This window comes from Myotis myotis, unplaced genomic scaffold (assembly GCF_014108235.1).
Source record: "Myotis myotis isolate mMyoMyo1 unplaced genomic scaffold, mMyoMyo1.p scaffold_m19_p_3, whole genome shotgun sequence".
Taxonomy (NCBI): Eukaryota; Metazoa; Chordata; class Mammalia; order Chiroptera; family Vespertilionidae; genus Myotis; species Myotis myotis.
The window spans coordinates 201173264-201188416 of record NW_023416335.1 but is presented as its reverse complement, the minus strand read 5'-3'; the positions used below and the strand labels follow the sequence as shown (position 1 = coordinate 201188416).

General features: G+C 45.4%; 1 non-coding gene across 1 annotated transcript; it reads right to left on the bottom strand.

The window, feature by feature from the left end:
• Window positions 1–5979: 5979 nt before the first annotated feature.
• Window positions 5980–6087, bottom strand: LOC118652223. Its single transcript, XR_004966490.1, has one exon. It is a non-coding gene; the product is annotated as a U6 spliceosomal RNA (small nuclear RNA).
• Between the last annotated feature and the right edge of the window lie 9066 nt (window positions 6088–15153).

The window sequence follows — 15153 nt, the reverse complement described above, 5'->3', positions numbered from 1 at the left end:
AGGCTCGGGCAGGGGCGGGGCTAGGGTCGCGATTGGAGGACACTAGCTGGTGGGCGGGGATAGGGCGGGGCGAGGGGCGGGGCGAGGGGCGGGGCCTGGACCGGTGGAGAGAGCGACACCTGGCGGAACCTGGAGGTCTTTGCTTGTGTGGGAAAAGGAAAATTGCAGTTCTTGAAGTGCTGTCATTGGAGAACTGATGGCAAGGCTCCTCGGATTTTTTTTAATTTTTAAAAAAAATTTTTTTTTTTTAAGCTAAACAAATTCGAATGTGAAGAGAGCACCACGGGTTGCTCTCCTCTTTGTTCTTAAAACAATTTTTTAAAATTGTGGTAAAAAAAAAACCCATACATTTTACCATCTTAACCTTTTTTTAAGTGTTCAGTTCAAAAATGTTATATCCACAGTGCTATATAACAGATGTCTAGAATTTTTTCATCTTGAAAAACTGAAACTGTATCTATTGAGCAATGCCTTCATTGTCCCCTGTCGCCAGCCCCTGGCAGCCTTCTTTAAATGTCTGTTTCTATTAGTTTAACTACTTCAGATACTTCCTATAACTAGAATCATACAGTAATTCTTTTTGTGATTTACGTATTTCACTTACTATGATGCCCTCAACATCCATGCTGTAGCATGTGACAGGATTCCCTTCATTTTAAGGCTGAATAATATTTCTTTCTATGTATACACTACATTTTCTTTCTTTTTAAAATTTTTTTTTCTTGATTTCAAAGAGGAAGGGAGAGGGAGAGAGAGAGAGAAACACCAGTGATGAGAGAGAATCATCACGCCCTGCACGCCCAACCAGGGATTGAGCCTGCAACCCATGGCCTCTAGGCGCATAGGTCTATGCTGAACCACTGAGCCACACTGGCCGGGCTACTACATTTTCTTTATCCATTCATCCCTTGGTGGACTTTTGGGTTACTCTTACCTCTGGGCTTAGTAAATAATGCTGCAATCACATGGGTATGCAAATATATCTTCGAGGTCCTGCTTTCAGTTCTTTTGGATTTATACTCATAGTGTGATTACTGAATATATAGCAATTCTATTTCAATTTCTCCACACTTTCACCAACAGTTGTTATTTTATGTTTGTTTGTTTTAATAATGGTCATCCTAATGGGTGTAAGGTGATATCTCATTGTAGTTTTGATTTGCATTTCTCTAATGATTAGTGATGTTGAGCATCTTTTCATATGTTTACTGGTCATTTGTATATCTACTTTGGAGAAATGTGTGTTCAAATTCATTGCCCGTTTTAAAAAATATGTTTTTATTGATTTTAGAGAGAGAGGAAGGGGGAGGGAAAGAGAGGGAAATGTCGAGGAGAAACAACCATTGGCTGCCTCCTGCACGTCCCCCACCTGGAATGGAGTCCACAACCCTGGCATGTACTCTGAACGGGAATTGAACCGGGACCTCTTCGTGCATGGGACGATGCTCAACCAACTGAGCCACACCAGCCAGGGCATTCGTTGCCCATTTTCTCAAGTTGTTTTGTTGGTGTTGAGTTGTAGAAGTTAGTAACTTATATATTCTGTGTATTAACCCTTTGTCAAATACAAATATAATTAGCAAACATTTTCTCCCATTCCATAGTTTGCCTTTTTACTCTGTTGATTCTTTTATTTCCTCTTCCTTCTTTTAAAAGTATTTACACCCACAGTATGCCCAGACCCTTCAGGTACAGGATTCAAAGGAAAAGCAGAAATCTTGGTCCTACCTTTTTCTGATTATTTTTGACAGAATAGGTGGTCAAAGCCAGCCAGACCTGCATTAAACCCAGTCCCAACTACTCCCTTCGTAGCTGTGACTTTGGGCAAATCACTCTCTGAGCCTCATTGTCCTCCTCTGTAAAATCAGAATAATCATACCTCACAGGGTATCCTGGGGTTCAAAGGCTACCCTGATGAGATTATTAAAATGTATATAAGGACCCCTAGTGAGCGTTGGCCTGCGGACTGAAGGGTCCCGGGTTTGATTCTGGTCAAGGGCACGTACCTCTGTTGCAGGCTCCTCCCTGGCCTGGGCCCTGGTCGGGACTCACGCAGGAGGCAACCAATCGATGTGTTTCTCTCACATCGATATTTGCCTCTGTCTTTCCCTCTCTCTTCCACTCTCTCTAAAAATCAATGGGAAAATATCCTCAGGTGAGGATTTAAAAATATATATATATATGTAAGGAAACTGGTAACTACATTATTATCATAATAATAATTTAACATCATACCACATTATTATCAAGTTATAACTTAGGGTACAAAGAATTATGGGAGAAATGACCATAGATGCTGAGGAAGAAAACACCGATTACTGAGTTTTAAAGGCCACTTTCACTCTTTCTAGTTAAAGCCGACTATGCCTGCAAAGCCTCCAGGTAAGGGACAGCACCTCTTCTTCTTTGTGTTGCCAGTACCTCACCTGGAGTTGGGAACATGGTTAGTGATTAACTCAGGTTTAACTAATGAATGAACAGAGAGAAGTTGAGCAAATGAATAATTGTTAATTGTTTCAATGATCAATTGATCGCCTCAGTAAACCAGGATTCCACCCCCTAGAAATGTCCTCTATTTTTATTGTGTATGAATGGTTGACTGACTGAGATCAGAAGCATCCCACAAGTAGTACAACATTGTACAAAATTAATGGAGCATTTCTGGTTTCTTTACTTATTTATTTATTTTTCTTGCATTTTTAATAATATCAGATGCCAGAAATCTGGGAAGGTGACAGGTAAAAACCCTAACATTCACCTTCCCCTTAAGCTCATTAGGTGTAAGTTGTCGGGGAATCAGGGAAAGGGAATGTGGGTAAGGAGCACAAAGGGGGTTCTGGTGATTTGTGGTCCTGGAAGTGGAGCCCCTGTGGGGGTGTTAGGTTTTGATGAATGTATGTATTGCTGGTTCCAGGAACAGGATGGCCAGCCTTATGAAACTGGTCAATCGGCGATCGGGTGTGTGTCATGTCATCCCCTTGTTTCTCAGACCTAATGGATCCTGGTGGTGAGGCATGTAAGTTCCGGGCAGGGTTAGAAGTCTCTTTGTTCTTGCCGGGTCATCTGAGAATAGATTGGCAAAGATTAAAACTTCGATAAAGCTCCTTCTTATTGAAGATATAAGGAAACTAGTGGCCTGGTGCATGAAATTCATGCACATAAAAGGGGATTAATTAGAGGAAATATTTTAATATTGCTATTTGCCCTTTCTCTATAATAGAAGTGTCAGAGATGAAAGAAAATAAATAAAATGTATATGAAAATCTTCCTCCTGTCAGAGTCTGGGATGCACCATGGGACCCAGAGTCAAGTCCCCGCCCACCCACATGTGCCTCAAAATTGTGTGAGACCCAGACCAGGCCGTCCCCCCCCCCCCCCCCACACACACACAATTGGGCTAGATCCAGACCCAGCTGGTCCCACCCTTGTCAAGCCCCACTGAGTGGGGGGGCGCAGCCTCAGGTCCCCTGGCCTGGCACCGGGGTGGAGGGTGTGGCCTCAGGTCCCCCGTCAAGCCCTGCTGGGCGGGGGTTGCAGCCTGTGGTCTCCCAGCCCGGGGCGAGAGGAGCAGCCTGAGGTCCCCTGGCCCAGCACTGAGGCAGGGGGGATACGGCCTCAGGTCCCCTGGGCTGGTGCTGGGGTAGGGGGTGCAGCCTGAGGTCACCCATCAAGCCCTGCTGGGTGGGGGGCACGGCCTGAGGTCCCCCAGCCTGGTGCCGGGGCAGGGGACATGGCCTGAGGTCTCCCGTCAAGCCCCACAGGGGTGGGGGGGGGGAGCAGCTTCAGGTCCCTGCTGATTGCTCGTTAAGGCGCGTTACGGGAACTCGGCCTTCGCTGTGGGTGCAGCCATCTTGTGTTATGGAAACTCCCCGCATCCACTGTGGGCGCCGCCTTCTTTGTGGCAGAGTGACGGGTCAATTTGCATATTCCCTCTTTATTATATAGGATGGGCAGCCATGTGATTGGTGGATTTGTAAATTGGTATGGTCTTGGAGGCCAATTTGACAGTACCTGGCACATGATTGTGGAGCTGTGTTCAGAGCAAGGGTCACTACCTGTGCAGTAATCAGGTCTCGATCCCTTGGTGATTACTCCAGAGTCTTCCTTTGCTCTCACTTCCACTATTCATCAGTCCTCATATGCTTTCGAGCATGTCTGGTTTATAACAATAACTTAGAGATTAAGACATTCATATCTGGAAAACGAAAATTTTTTTGAAAAAATCAGCAATATTTTGAACAAAGTCATAAGAATAATAATTATTCTCAGTTCACTCAGTTCTGATAATTTGCCAGTATTTCCATGAATCTAGTTATTCCTTAGAGTTCCTATAAATCTTTATCTACTTCAAAGACATGACTTGCTTAGAAACCTGTTTCTAAGATAAGGATTTAAGTAATAGGAGAGAGATTCTGGTTGGGTTTATTCAACAGGAAAATGATATATGAAAATAAGATGACTTTTTAAAATTTTAAGATATTTAAATATATATACATATAAGAAACTTGTTGGTTGACTTGCATATATGTTATAGTTATTGTATTGGGCAAGTTCTAATCATAACAGAACTAAAGGAGTACTTGGTTGCTGATTGGGTGTATTAAAAAGAAACAACAGAGAGAATATAGTCAATCCTATATAATAAAAGCCTAAAATGCAAATTGTCCCCTTGGACGGTTGTTCGACTGCTCACTATGACATGCGCTGACCACCAGGGGTTGGTGCGGAACATGGTGGGCGTTGGCGATGCAGCACTGGCAGTGGGTGGCAATGGAGGCATTGTCAGCCCCGATGAGCCCTGATGAGAGCGGGACCGCAACAGGATGGTGGAGCAGGTGAACAGGCAGCGCCAGGTCAAGGCAGGTGTGAGCAGAAGCCCATCACAGACAGTGACTAGTGGTGGCAGTGGGGCTGCCACCTGGCTCCCAGACACTGAGGGAGCCAGGCGGGGGGCCAGGCCCCAATCGATCACCCCGCAGGCAGGATGGTGGAGCAGGTGAGGGGGCGGCGCCAGGCCAATGCAGGGTGCCAGGCAGGACTGTGGGGCTGCAAGGCTGGGGGCACAAGCTGGGGCTCAGTCTCTGCAGGCCAACCCAAGGGACCCCGCCTGTGCACAAATTCATGCACTGGGCCTCTAGTAATATAATAATTATGTATGGTGTCAGATTGGTACTAGACTTATCACCTCATAAATTATATAAATATCTAATACCTATATTGTACACCTGAAACTAATATAGTATTACTAGAGGCCCAGTGCATGAAATTTGTGCACTGGAGGGGTGTCCCTCATTCTACCCTGCACCCTCTCCAATCTGGGAGCCCTCGGGGATGTCCAACTGCTGGTTAGGCCCGATCCCTGTGGGATAAATGATCAGGCCTAAACCGGCAGTCGGACATCCCTCTCACAATCCGGGGCTGCTGACTCCTAACCACTTGCCTGTCTGGCTGCCTGATTGTCCCTAACTGCTTCTGCCTGCCAGTCTGATCACCCCCTAACCACTCCCCTGACAGCCTGGTCACCCCCAACTGCCCTCCCTTGCCAGCCCGATCGCCCCCAACTGTCCTCCCCTGCCAACCTGATCGCCCACAACTGCCCTCCCCTGCTGGCCATCTTGTGGTGGCCATCTTGTGAAGACATGGGGGTGGCCGTCTTGTGATGACGTGAGGGCGTGAGGGCCACCTAGGCTTTTATTATTATAGATATGTCACCTGTAATTAAAAAATAAAAGACTATTAAAGAAAAAAGGAAACAAGCTCAAAATGGAATCACTTTTGCTAAGTTCCACAAAGACTTAATACTTAACCTAACTGTAATTTCAGTCTTTCTCTGGAGTGGAATTTTAAACCCATCAGTCTGGAATTTCCTGATCATCACTAGTGAAATAATCTGCTTGTTAAGATTTCCTGCCTTCCCAGCCTCAGGGAAAGTGTCCTTACCTGAAATAATCCACTTTTAACTTCTTTTTTTTTTTTTTTTTTAATGTGGAAAGCTTCACGAATTTGCGTGTCATCCTTGTGCAGGTGCCATGCTAATCTTCTCTGTATTGTTCCCATTTTTAGTATATGTGCTGCCGAAGCGAGCACCACTTTTAACTTCTTAATCACACTGTCTTTCTGCCTATAAAAACCTTCTGTTTTGTACAACTTGTCAGAGTACCCTTCTAGTTGCTAGATAGGATGCTAACTGATTCATGAATCACTTAATAAAGCCAATTAGATCTTCAAATTTATTGAGTTGACTTTTGTTCTTTAACAGGTATTACACTGGCCGGTGTGGCTCAGTGGTCGAGTGTTGACCTATGAACCAGGAGGTCAAGATTCAATTCCCCGTCAGGGCACATGCTAGGGTTGCAGGCTTAATCCCCAGTAGGGGGCATGCAGGAGGCAGCTGACCAATAATTCTCTCTCATCACTGATGTTTCTATCTTTCTCCCTCTCTCTTCCTCTCTAAAATCAATAAAAAGATATTGCTGTCTGAAAGGTAAAATGCTAACCTAACCAACTGGAGTCATGGGCCCACCTTCGGACTAGCTGAGACAAGGAGAGTGAAATTATCCTAATTGATTTAGGCAAATCAGGGCCCACCCCTGTAGCTGGGAGTAGAAGTGGATGGGGAATGGAGGGGCTGTCAATACCATCCAGAAAGCAAAGCTGCCATGGTTGGGAGAGGGTGCAAAGAAAATTGAAGAGGCACCCACAGTGTCAACTACAGCCAATATTGTATTAGGAATTCATTATTTTGAGGTCTTTTTAAAATGTAATTTTTATTCTTTCAGGCTCATTTCCGCTCCCCATCTTCAGCAGACTAACCAAACTGATTAGTTTTGCTGGTAACTTCAAATTGCTATTACCTGGCTCCCAGGCTCTTAGGAACAATTATCTACTAATTTAATGACACAATTTTTGCAAATCAAAACTATTTTATCACTAGAGACACATATACTTAATGCTGAAAATGATGGTATAATATATTTTGCTTTGCCTCTTAATTAACCTATTTTAATCCTATGGACAAAGTCAAATGTTTGTGTCTAAAAATGTGTTGTTGTTTTTTCCCAGCGATGTAAATTTTTACTGGGTGGTAGAGGGAGTGGATTTTATTTTTAGTGAACTAGTATTCTGAAAGGTTGCCACCTTAATCTGGAGTTACCTTGATTTTCCTGCCTCATCTGCTAGAATTATTAAAATTGTTTTTATATTTTTAAATTCCAGTTGACATTATTTTATACTAGAGGCCCGGTGCACAAAATTCGTGCATGGGGGGGAGGGTCCCTCAGCCCAGCCTGCACCCTCTCGCAATCCGGGACCCCTCGGGGGATGTCTGACTGCCGGTTTAGGCCGATCCCTGAGGGCCTACACCGGCAGTCAGACATTCCTCTTGCAAACCGGGACCGCTTGCTCCTAACCTCTCACTGGCCTGACTGCCTAATCGCCCCTAACCACTCTTCCTGCCTGCCTCATTGCCCCTAACTACTCACTTGCCTGCCTCATCGCCCCTAACCGCCTCTGCCTCAGCCCCACTGCAGCAGCTTCATCCAGAAGGACATCCAGAATGACGTCCGGAAGATTGTTCGGCTCTCCGGTCTAATTAGTATATTATGCTTTTATTATTATAAATAAGTTTCAGGTTTATAGCATAGTGGTTAGACATTTATATAATTTATGAAGTGATCTCCCCGATAAGTCTAGTACACACCTGGCACCACATCTTTTTTTGTTTGTATGTTCATCCTCACCCAACGATATTTTTCCGTTGCTTTTCAGGGAGAGTGAAAGGGAGGGAGGGAGAAGAGGGTGGGAAAAGAGAGAGAGAGAGAGAAATATTAATGTGAGAGAGACACACCAATTGGTTGCCTCCCGCACATGTCCTGATCGGGGCTGGGGATTGAACCTGCAATCCATGTGCTCACCTTTGATTGGGAGTCAAACCTGCAACCCTTCAGTGTGTAGGCTGGTGTTCTAACCACTGAGAACACCAGCCAGGGCTGACCACTCTTCTTGATCCAATTGTCTATTAATGGGCACTTGTCTTGCTTCCATATGTTGGCCATTCTATATAATCAAAGGCTACTATGCAAATAGACCAAATGGTGGAACAACCAAACAACCAAACAACCGGTTGCTATGATGTGTGCCGACCACCAGGGGGTGTGTGCGGAACATAGTGGTCGTTGGCAGCAGGCGGCAGAGTGTAGAACATGACAGGTGTCGGTCATGGCGGGATGGTAGAGCAGGTGAGCGGGGGTGCCAGACCAGGGCGAGGCAGGGCACTGGTCGCTGTCATCAGGGTGAGCCTCTGATGGTTACTGAAAATTCTTTGCTCCCATGTGCCCGGTCCTGCCTGGTGTTCACACCTGCTGCCAGAGTCGGCCCTGCTCACACCCGCTGCCGGTGCCTGGCACCAGTCCCAATCACTCAGCACCATCAGCGGGTGTGAGCAGCAGCTGCCGGCCCCAATTGCCCCTGAGGGCTTCTCCACCTCCCCCTGCTCCTGAGGGGCGATCAAGGCAGCAGCAAGGCAGCAGCCACTGCTCACACCACTATTGGCGCCAGCCCCAATTGCTCCATGCAGTCAGTGCATGGGAGCAGCGGCAGCGAGAGCAGGTCTGAAGGCAGATAGAAGACCTGGGGCCTCAGTGGGAGGGGCCAGACAGAGGCACAGAGGATGGGCCAAGACCTGTCCCTGTGCCCACCGCAGCCTCTCAGCCCACAGTTCCTTTCAAGGTGCACAAATTCGTGCACTGGGCCCCTAGTTGTAAATAATGCTGCAGTGAACATAGGGGTGTATATATTTTTTTAAATTAGTGTTTTGGATTTCTCCAGCTAAACATCCATAAGTAAAATTGCTGGGTCATAAGGTAGTTGTATTTTTAATTTTTTGAGAAACCACCATACTGTTTTCCATAGTAGCTGTACCGATTTGCATCTCACCAGCAGTGTCAGAGAGTTCACTTTTCTCCACATCCTCACCAACATTTGTTTGTTGATGATATCCATTCTAACAGGTGTGAAGTGATATCTCATTGTGGCTTTAATTTGATGATTAATGATGTTGAGCATCTTTTCATATGTGTATTCGCCATCTGTATGTCCTCTGGAGAAATGTCTATTCAGGTCCTTTGCCCATTTTAAAAATATATTTTTTATTGATTTCAAAGAGGAAGGGAGAGGGAGAGAGACATAGAAACATCAATGATGAGAGAGGATCATTGATCCACTGCCTCCTACATGCCCCCATCCCCCCACTGGAGATTGAGCCCCCAACCCAGGCATATGCCCTGACCTGGAATCTAACTGTGGCCCCTTGGTTCATAGGTCAACGCTCAACCACTGAGCCAGGCCAATCTGGGCTGCCCATTTTTAAAATTGGATTGTTTTCTTTGGTCTTAATATGTAATCACAAGGGTTCTTAAAAGTGTAAGAGTGAGGCAGAAGGAGAGGGTCAAAGAAATGGGAGGATAGATGGAGGGTCGGTGATACTTACTATACTGTTGTCTTTGAAGTTAGTGGAAGGAGGCCACAAGCCAAGAAATGTGGTTGGCATCTGGAAGCTAGAAAAGGATTCTCCCCTAATGTTCCCAGAAAGAAATAACCCAACTGACACCTTAATTTTGGTTCAGTGAGATTAAAATGGGACTTGTAAAGCACTTTAAGATAACAAATATATTGTTTTAAGCCACTAAGTCTGTGGTAATTTGTTACAGCAGCAATGGAAAATGGATATGCATAGTATGTGTATTCTTTGTCAGGGTGCTCTCTCTCAGCAGAATGTCAATAACATTCACCCATTTTGTTGATTATACCTGTAATTTGTTTCATTTTATTGCAGAGTAGTATTCTATTATATGAAGTTATCAATCTTATTTTTCTATTCTCTTATTATTTCCAGTTTTAGACTACTATGATAAAGCTGCTATGAACAGTTTTATATAATTTTGTTGTTGTTGTTAATCCTCACCTGAGGATTTTTCCCCCCATTGATTTTTAGAGAGAGTGGAAGGCAAGAGGAGAGACAAAGAGAGAGAAACATCAGTATGAGAGAGATATATCACTTGGTTGCTTCCCTCACATGTCCTGACCAGGACTAGGGATCTAGCCTGCAACTGAGGTATGTGCTCTTGACAAGAATTGAACCGGAGACCCTTCAGTCCTTGGGCCAATGCTCTAACCACTGAGCCAAACCAGCTAGGACTATATAGTCTTTTTTAGGGGTTCTGCATATGTGAACACCCATGACGAGAATGGCTATGTGATAGGCAGTTAGACAGACAGGAGCAGAACAAGGACAATGGGCCAGGTACAGAAGTCACCAGGTTGGAAAGCCCCAGGTGCCTAGCAATGGACAATGGTAGTGTGGGACCTGAGCCTCAGGGTGACCTTCCCCCCTGACCTTTCATATTGCTGGTTATTCAGTTTAGAGCCCCTGGCCTTTCCTCCCTAGAGATAATATCTAGGACTCAGTTGCATGTCAGCTCCAGGCCCAGAAAATTAGCAAAACCAGAGAAGCTACTTCACAGCTAACCTTAGGACCAGCTGCATTCAATAATAACACCCTGTATTGGCGCTGATCAATCAATCAGTGGAGACCTAGACCCTAAAAGGACACACTTGGAAAGCTGCTGAATATTCTATTGAGATCTTCCCCTGGGACCTCCCCTAAAATCTCCACCCTTAAAACCTTAGGAAGAAAGACCCAGGACCTCTCCCTCCTTGGAAGAGCCCTTCCCTCTACTCTCTTCCTCCCCCATCCCCCTAGGCGCATCACCTTTACCTTCCTCACTTACAAGCACCATGGGCTCTTCCTTTGCCTCTATAACTTGTTTCCTAAGCCCCTCGAGGGATGTCTACCTGCCGGCTTAGGCCTGCTCCCCAGGGGATTGGGCCTAAGCTGGCAGTCAGACATCCCTCTGGCAGCCTGGGAGCCCTCAGAGGATGTCCAACTGACAGCTTAGGCCCGCTCCCTATGAGGAACGGGCTTAAGCCACAGTTGGACATTCTTAGCACTGCTGAGGAGGCGGGAGAGGCTCATGCCACTGCTGCTGCACTCGCAGCCATCAGCCAGGCTTGTGGCTGAGCAGAGCTCCTCCTGTGGGAGCGTACTGAACACCATGCACAGCTCTTTCATTGAGTGTTTGCCCCCTGGGGGTTAGTGTGCGTGATAGCAATCAGTCGTTCCACTGTTAGGGTCAATTTGCATATTACCCTTTTATTATATAGGATTATTGACTATGTTCCCTGAGCTGTATGCTACAACTCCATGGCTTATTTATTTAATTTTTATTTTATTTATTAATCCTCATCAGAGGATATTTTCCCATTGATTTTTAGAGAGAGTGGACGAGAGAGGGAAAGACAGAGAGAAACATCGATTGGTTGCCTCCTGCACTTGCCCTGACCAGGGACTGGGCCGGGGGGGTGGGGGGGGGAGCCTGCAATTGAGGTATGAGTCCTTGATGGGAATCGAACTTGGGACCCTTTGGTCTGCAGGTGGATGCTCTATCGACTGAGCCAAACCGGCTAGGGAGTGGCTTATTTACTTTATAACTGTAAGTTTATACCTCTTACTTCCCCTTTACATTTTCACCCATTCCTCCCTCCCCCAATGTGTTATTTTTAAGTGCTGTGATCAAGCCTTTCACTGGCTCTTGTGGAAAAAAGAGGAAAGACCACCTGGAAGGTGCAGACCTGGGAAGGTTTATGGGAGAATGGAGTGTCCTAATTAATGAGAACAGCAAGTCCAAAGTCCAGAGGCAGGAACTCATGGTCATGGTTGAGGACCGACAAAAACCTGATGAGTAATCAAGAATAGCAAACCTTGGCTTTCTCAAAGATACAGCCTGAAGACACTAGGAATAGGGAAACCTTGAAACATGGCCAGGTGTTTGTGGAGAAAACCTCTCAATAGGGACCAATCAACATACAAACATACTGAAATTCTTTCAGTTCCTCCAAACCCACTGCCCCTTTTTGCACAAGTAGTTCCCTCTACCTGGAATGCTCTTTCTTTCCTTTTCTACACCCCGTGCTTGGCTACTGACCCTTTAGATTTCAGCCTAACATCATTTCCTTTTGGAAGTCTTCCTGAGCCCTGCCTGTCTCCTCTACCCCCAAACTTTAGGAGATGTTTCTGCTTTGTACAACTATAGTCCCTCAGACTTTCCCCAATGGACTCTAGATGTTGTTGTAATTGTTTATTGAGCTGACTGACTTCCCTGATAGACTATGTAGTAGCAAACTCAATAGGATTATTATCTCCACATTACAGCTGGGCTCTGAGGAACACTGTAGAGTAATGCCTCAATTCCTCATCTGTCAGAGAGGAATAACAACAGTACTTACTGGGTTGTTGTGAGGAATGAATGAGTTAGTACGAACAGGTGCTTGGAACTTTCACTGGGTGATCTCATACCTGTCTCTTCTGACTTTCTCCTCATAGTGTTTCTCATTTCAGCGAATGGTAATGCCATCCTGCCAGGGTCGTTCTCAGCATCTAGAAGGGTTCAGGAATCTGGAAAAGGGGCTGTGCTTAAATGAAAGAAGAGGCTAGAGAAGAAATATGAATTTGGAAGGCATTTTGGAGGGCCAGACGGAAACTTAGTTCTAGTGACTACGCTCCTGGAATCTCCACACCCAGGGCTTTTTATTCACACATTTTGCCATCTAGCAAAGCAGATATACATATCAAAGGTAAGGCCTGGTAAACAATAAAAAGATCATCAGATTGGGGGAACTTCCTTCGCTGTTCCAGCAGCAGGTAATAACATGCAGATTTTCAGCCCTGCTGTAGGTGTCCATCAACATTTTGATGGACCTCCTGCATTTATTATGCTAACTACTGTTCCTAGCCTCCAGCACCATCCTTCCAATTTCTTGAGGCAAAGCTTTGGAGGCATCCTTAATACCTCTCCCTCTCTCACATCCCTCATTCAGTCCATTAGCACATCCAGCCTGTCAGCTCTACTTTCAAACATAAACATTGAGTCCAGCCTCTTCCCACCACTTCCTCTGCAACCACCCTGGTCTGAATCACCTTCCCTCTCATCTGGGTTATTGTAAAAGCCTCCTTTCCAGCCTTTCCCATTAAACCCTAAGTCACAGTGGGCCATTCCTCTGCTCCTCAAATCCTTTTAGTGGCTCCTGTCTCACTCAGAGTGAAAGCAAAAGGCCCTCCAGGGGCCTACACGTCTCATGACCTGCTTCCAGCTGCTTCTCTGACTGCACCTGCTACCACTACCTCTTTGGTCATTTCACTCCAGCCACAGGAGTCTTTGTTGTCTCTTGAACACAATAAACACACTTCTGTCTCAGGACCTTTGTGCCTGCTGTGCTCTCCCCAGATAGCATAATTGCTCCCTTACTCCTGTTGACAGAAGAAATGTTCAAACCTGTAGAGAATTTTTATAAAAATTTATTTGAGCTAAACAGAGTATACACCTGGAAGCAAGCTCGCAATAGACTGAGATAAATGCTTCAAAGAGTAACTGTTGGCAGTTTCTTTTCTTTTTAAAAAATATATATTTTTATTGATTTCAGAGAGGAAGGAAGAGAGAGAGATAGAAATACCAATGATAATAAAGAATCATTGATTGGCTGCCTCCTGCATGCCCCACACTGGGGATTGAGCCCACAACCTGGGCATATGCCTGAGATTGGAACTGTGACCTTCTGGTTCATAGGTCAGTGCTCAACCACTGAGCCACACTGGCCAGGCTAGCAGTTTCTTTTGTGCATTTGAGATTAAGGAGGGCATTTAAGGAAGATTACATGAAAATGGGAGGAAGGTAGGATGGGATTGCAGGATAGTTAAGACTATGTGCTCTCTTGGGAGTAGTTATATAAAAGGTGTGCTAACTTAGATGCACAGAAACAATGGACAGGGCATGCTTAAGTGGTACGGTAGACAGTCAGTCAAAGGGGCACAGAAAGATTCTTGCACAGAGCATGCCAAAGGCTAGAAAGATGAATGGATAGGGCCTACCCACACCAAAAGCTAGAAAGATAATTGGATAGAGAAAAGCTCTAAAAGCCCTCCCCTCTCTATTCCTATAAGAACCTTGGGCTTGAGCAGGAAGATGAGATGGTCTTTGAGACAGAAGTCCACCATTCTCCTAGGTAGCAGCACCTGGAATAAATCCCTTTCCTTTTACACTAGCACCTGTTTACAAATTGGTCATAGTAGCAGCAGGCAGCCCAACCTACTTCTTTGGTTACATTAGGAAAAGATAAAACTTTTACTAGAAAGTTATATGCCTGGGGCATGATTACTCATCATGACCTGCCCCATTAAAAAATTGATGATCAGATTACCATGTGAGGTTACTTTTCATAGAATCCCTTTTTTTCATCCACACTTTTTTCTGCTCAAACCAGCAAGACCTCCCTGGATCAATCTATATACATTAGTCTCTCCTCCTCTTCATATCCTCCCCCACCCAATACTGCCCCTAAATTCTCCAATCCTATTTCATTTTCATAAGTAGTTATCATTATATAGGATATACACCTATTATATATTCACTAGAAGCCTGGTGCGTGAAATTCATGCACTCGTGGGCGGGGGGTGGGTGGGTGGGGGGGCGTCCCTCAGCCTGGCCTGTGCTCTCTTGCAGCCCAGAACCCCTCGGGGGGTGTCCTAAGCCAGCTGTTGGACATCCCTCTCACAGTCTGGGACGCCTCGCTCCTTACCGCCTGCCTGCTCGCTGCTCTTTACCATTCAACTTGCTGCTCCTTAGCACTGCACTCGCCAGCCATGAGCCCGGCTTCTGGCTGAGTGGCGCTCCCTGTGTGGGAGCACATTGACCACCAGGGAGCAGCTCCTGTGTTGAGCATTTGCCCCCTGGTGGTCAGTGTGCATCATAGCGACTGGTCGTTCTGCTGTTTGGTCAATTTGCATATTAGGTTTTTATTATATAGGATACTTTTAACCTAAAAATAAAAGGCCAACGTGAGAGACAACATTTATTTCAAAACATAACTGTTCCAAAAGCATGGATTCATGCAAAAATCCAAACAGTAGTCCAATTAGGAGGTCAAGGCAAGGGGTATTTATGAGAAAGGGAAGGGAAAGGAAGGAATTTCTATAGGTACAGATAAGCTAACAATGATATGAATTTCAAATAATTTACTTAATTTTCAGTCCTAGTCCCAATA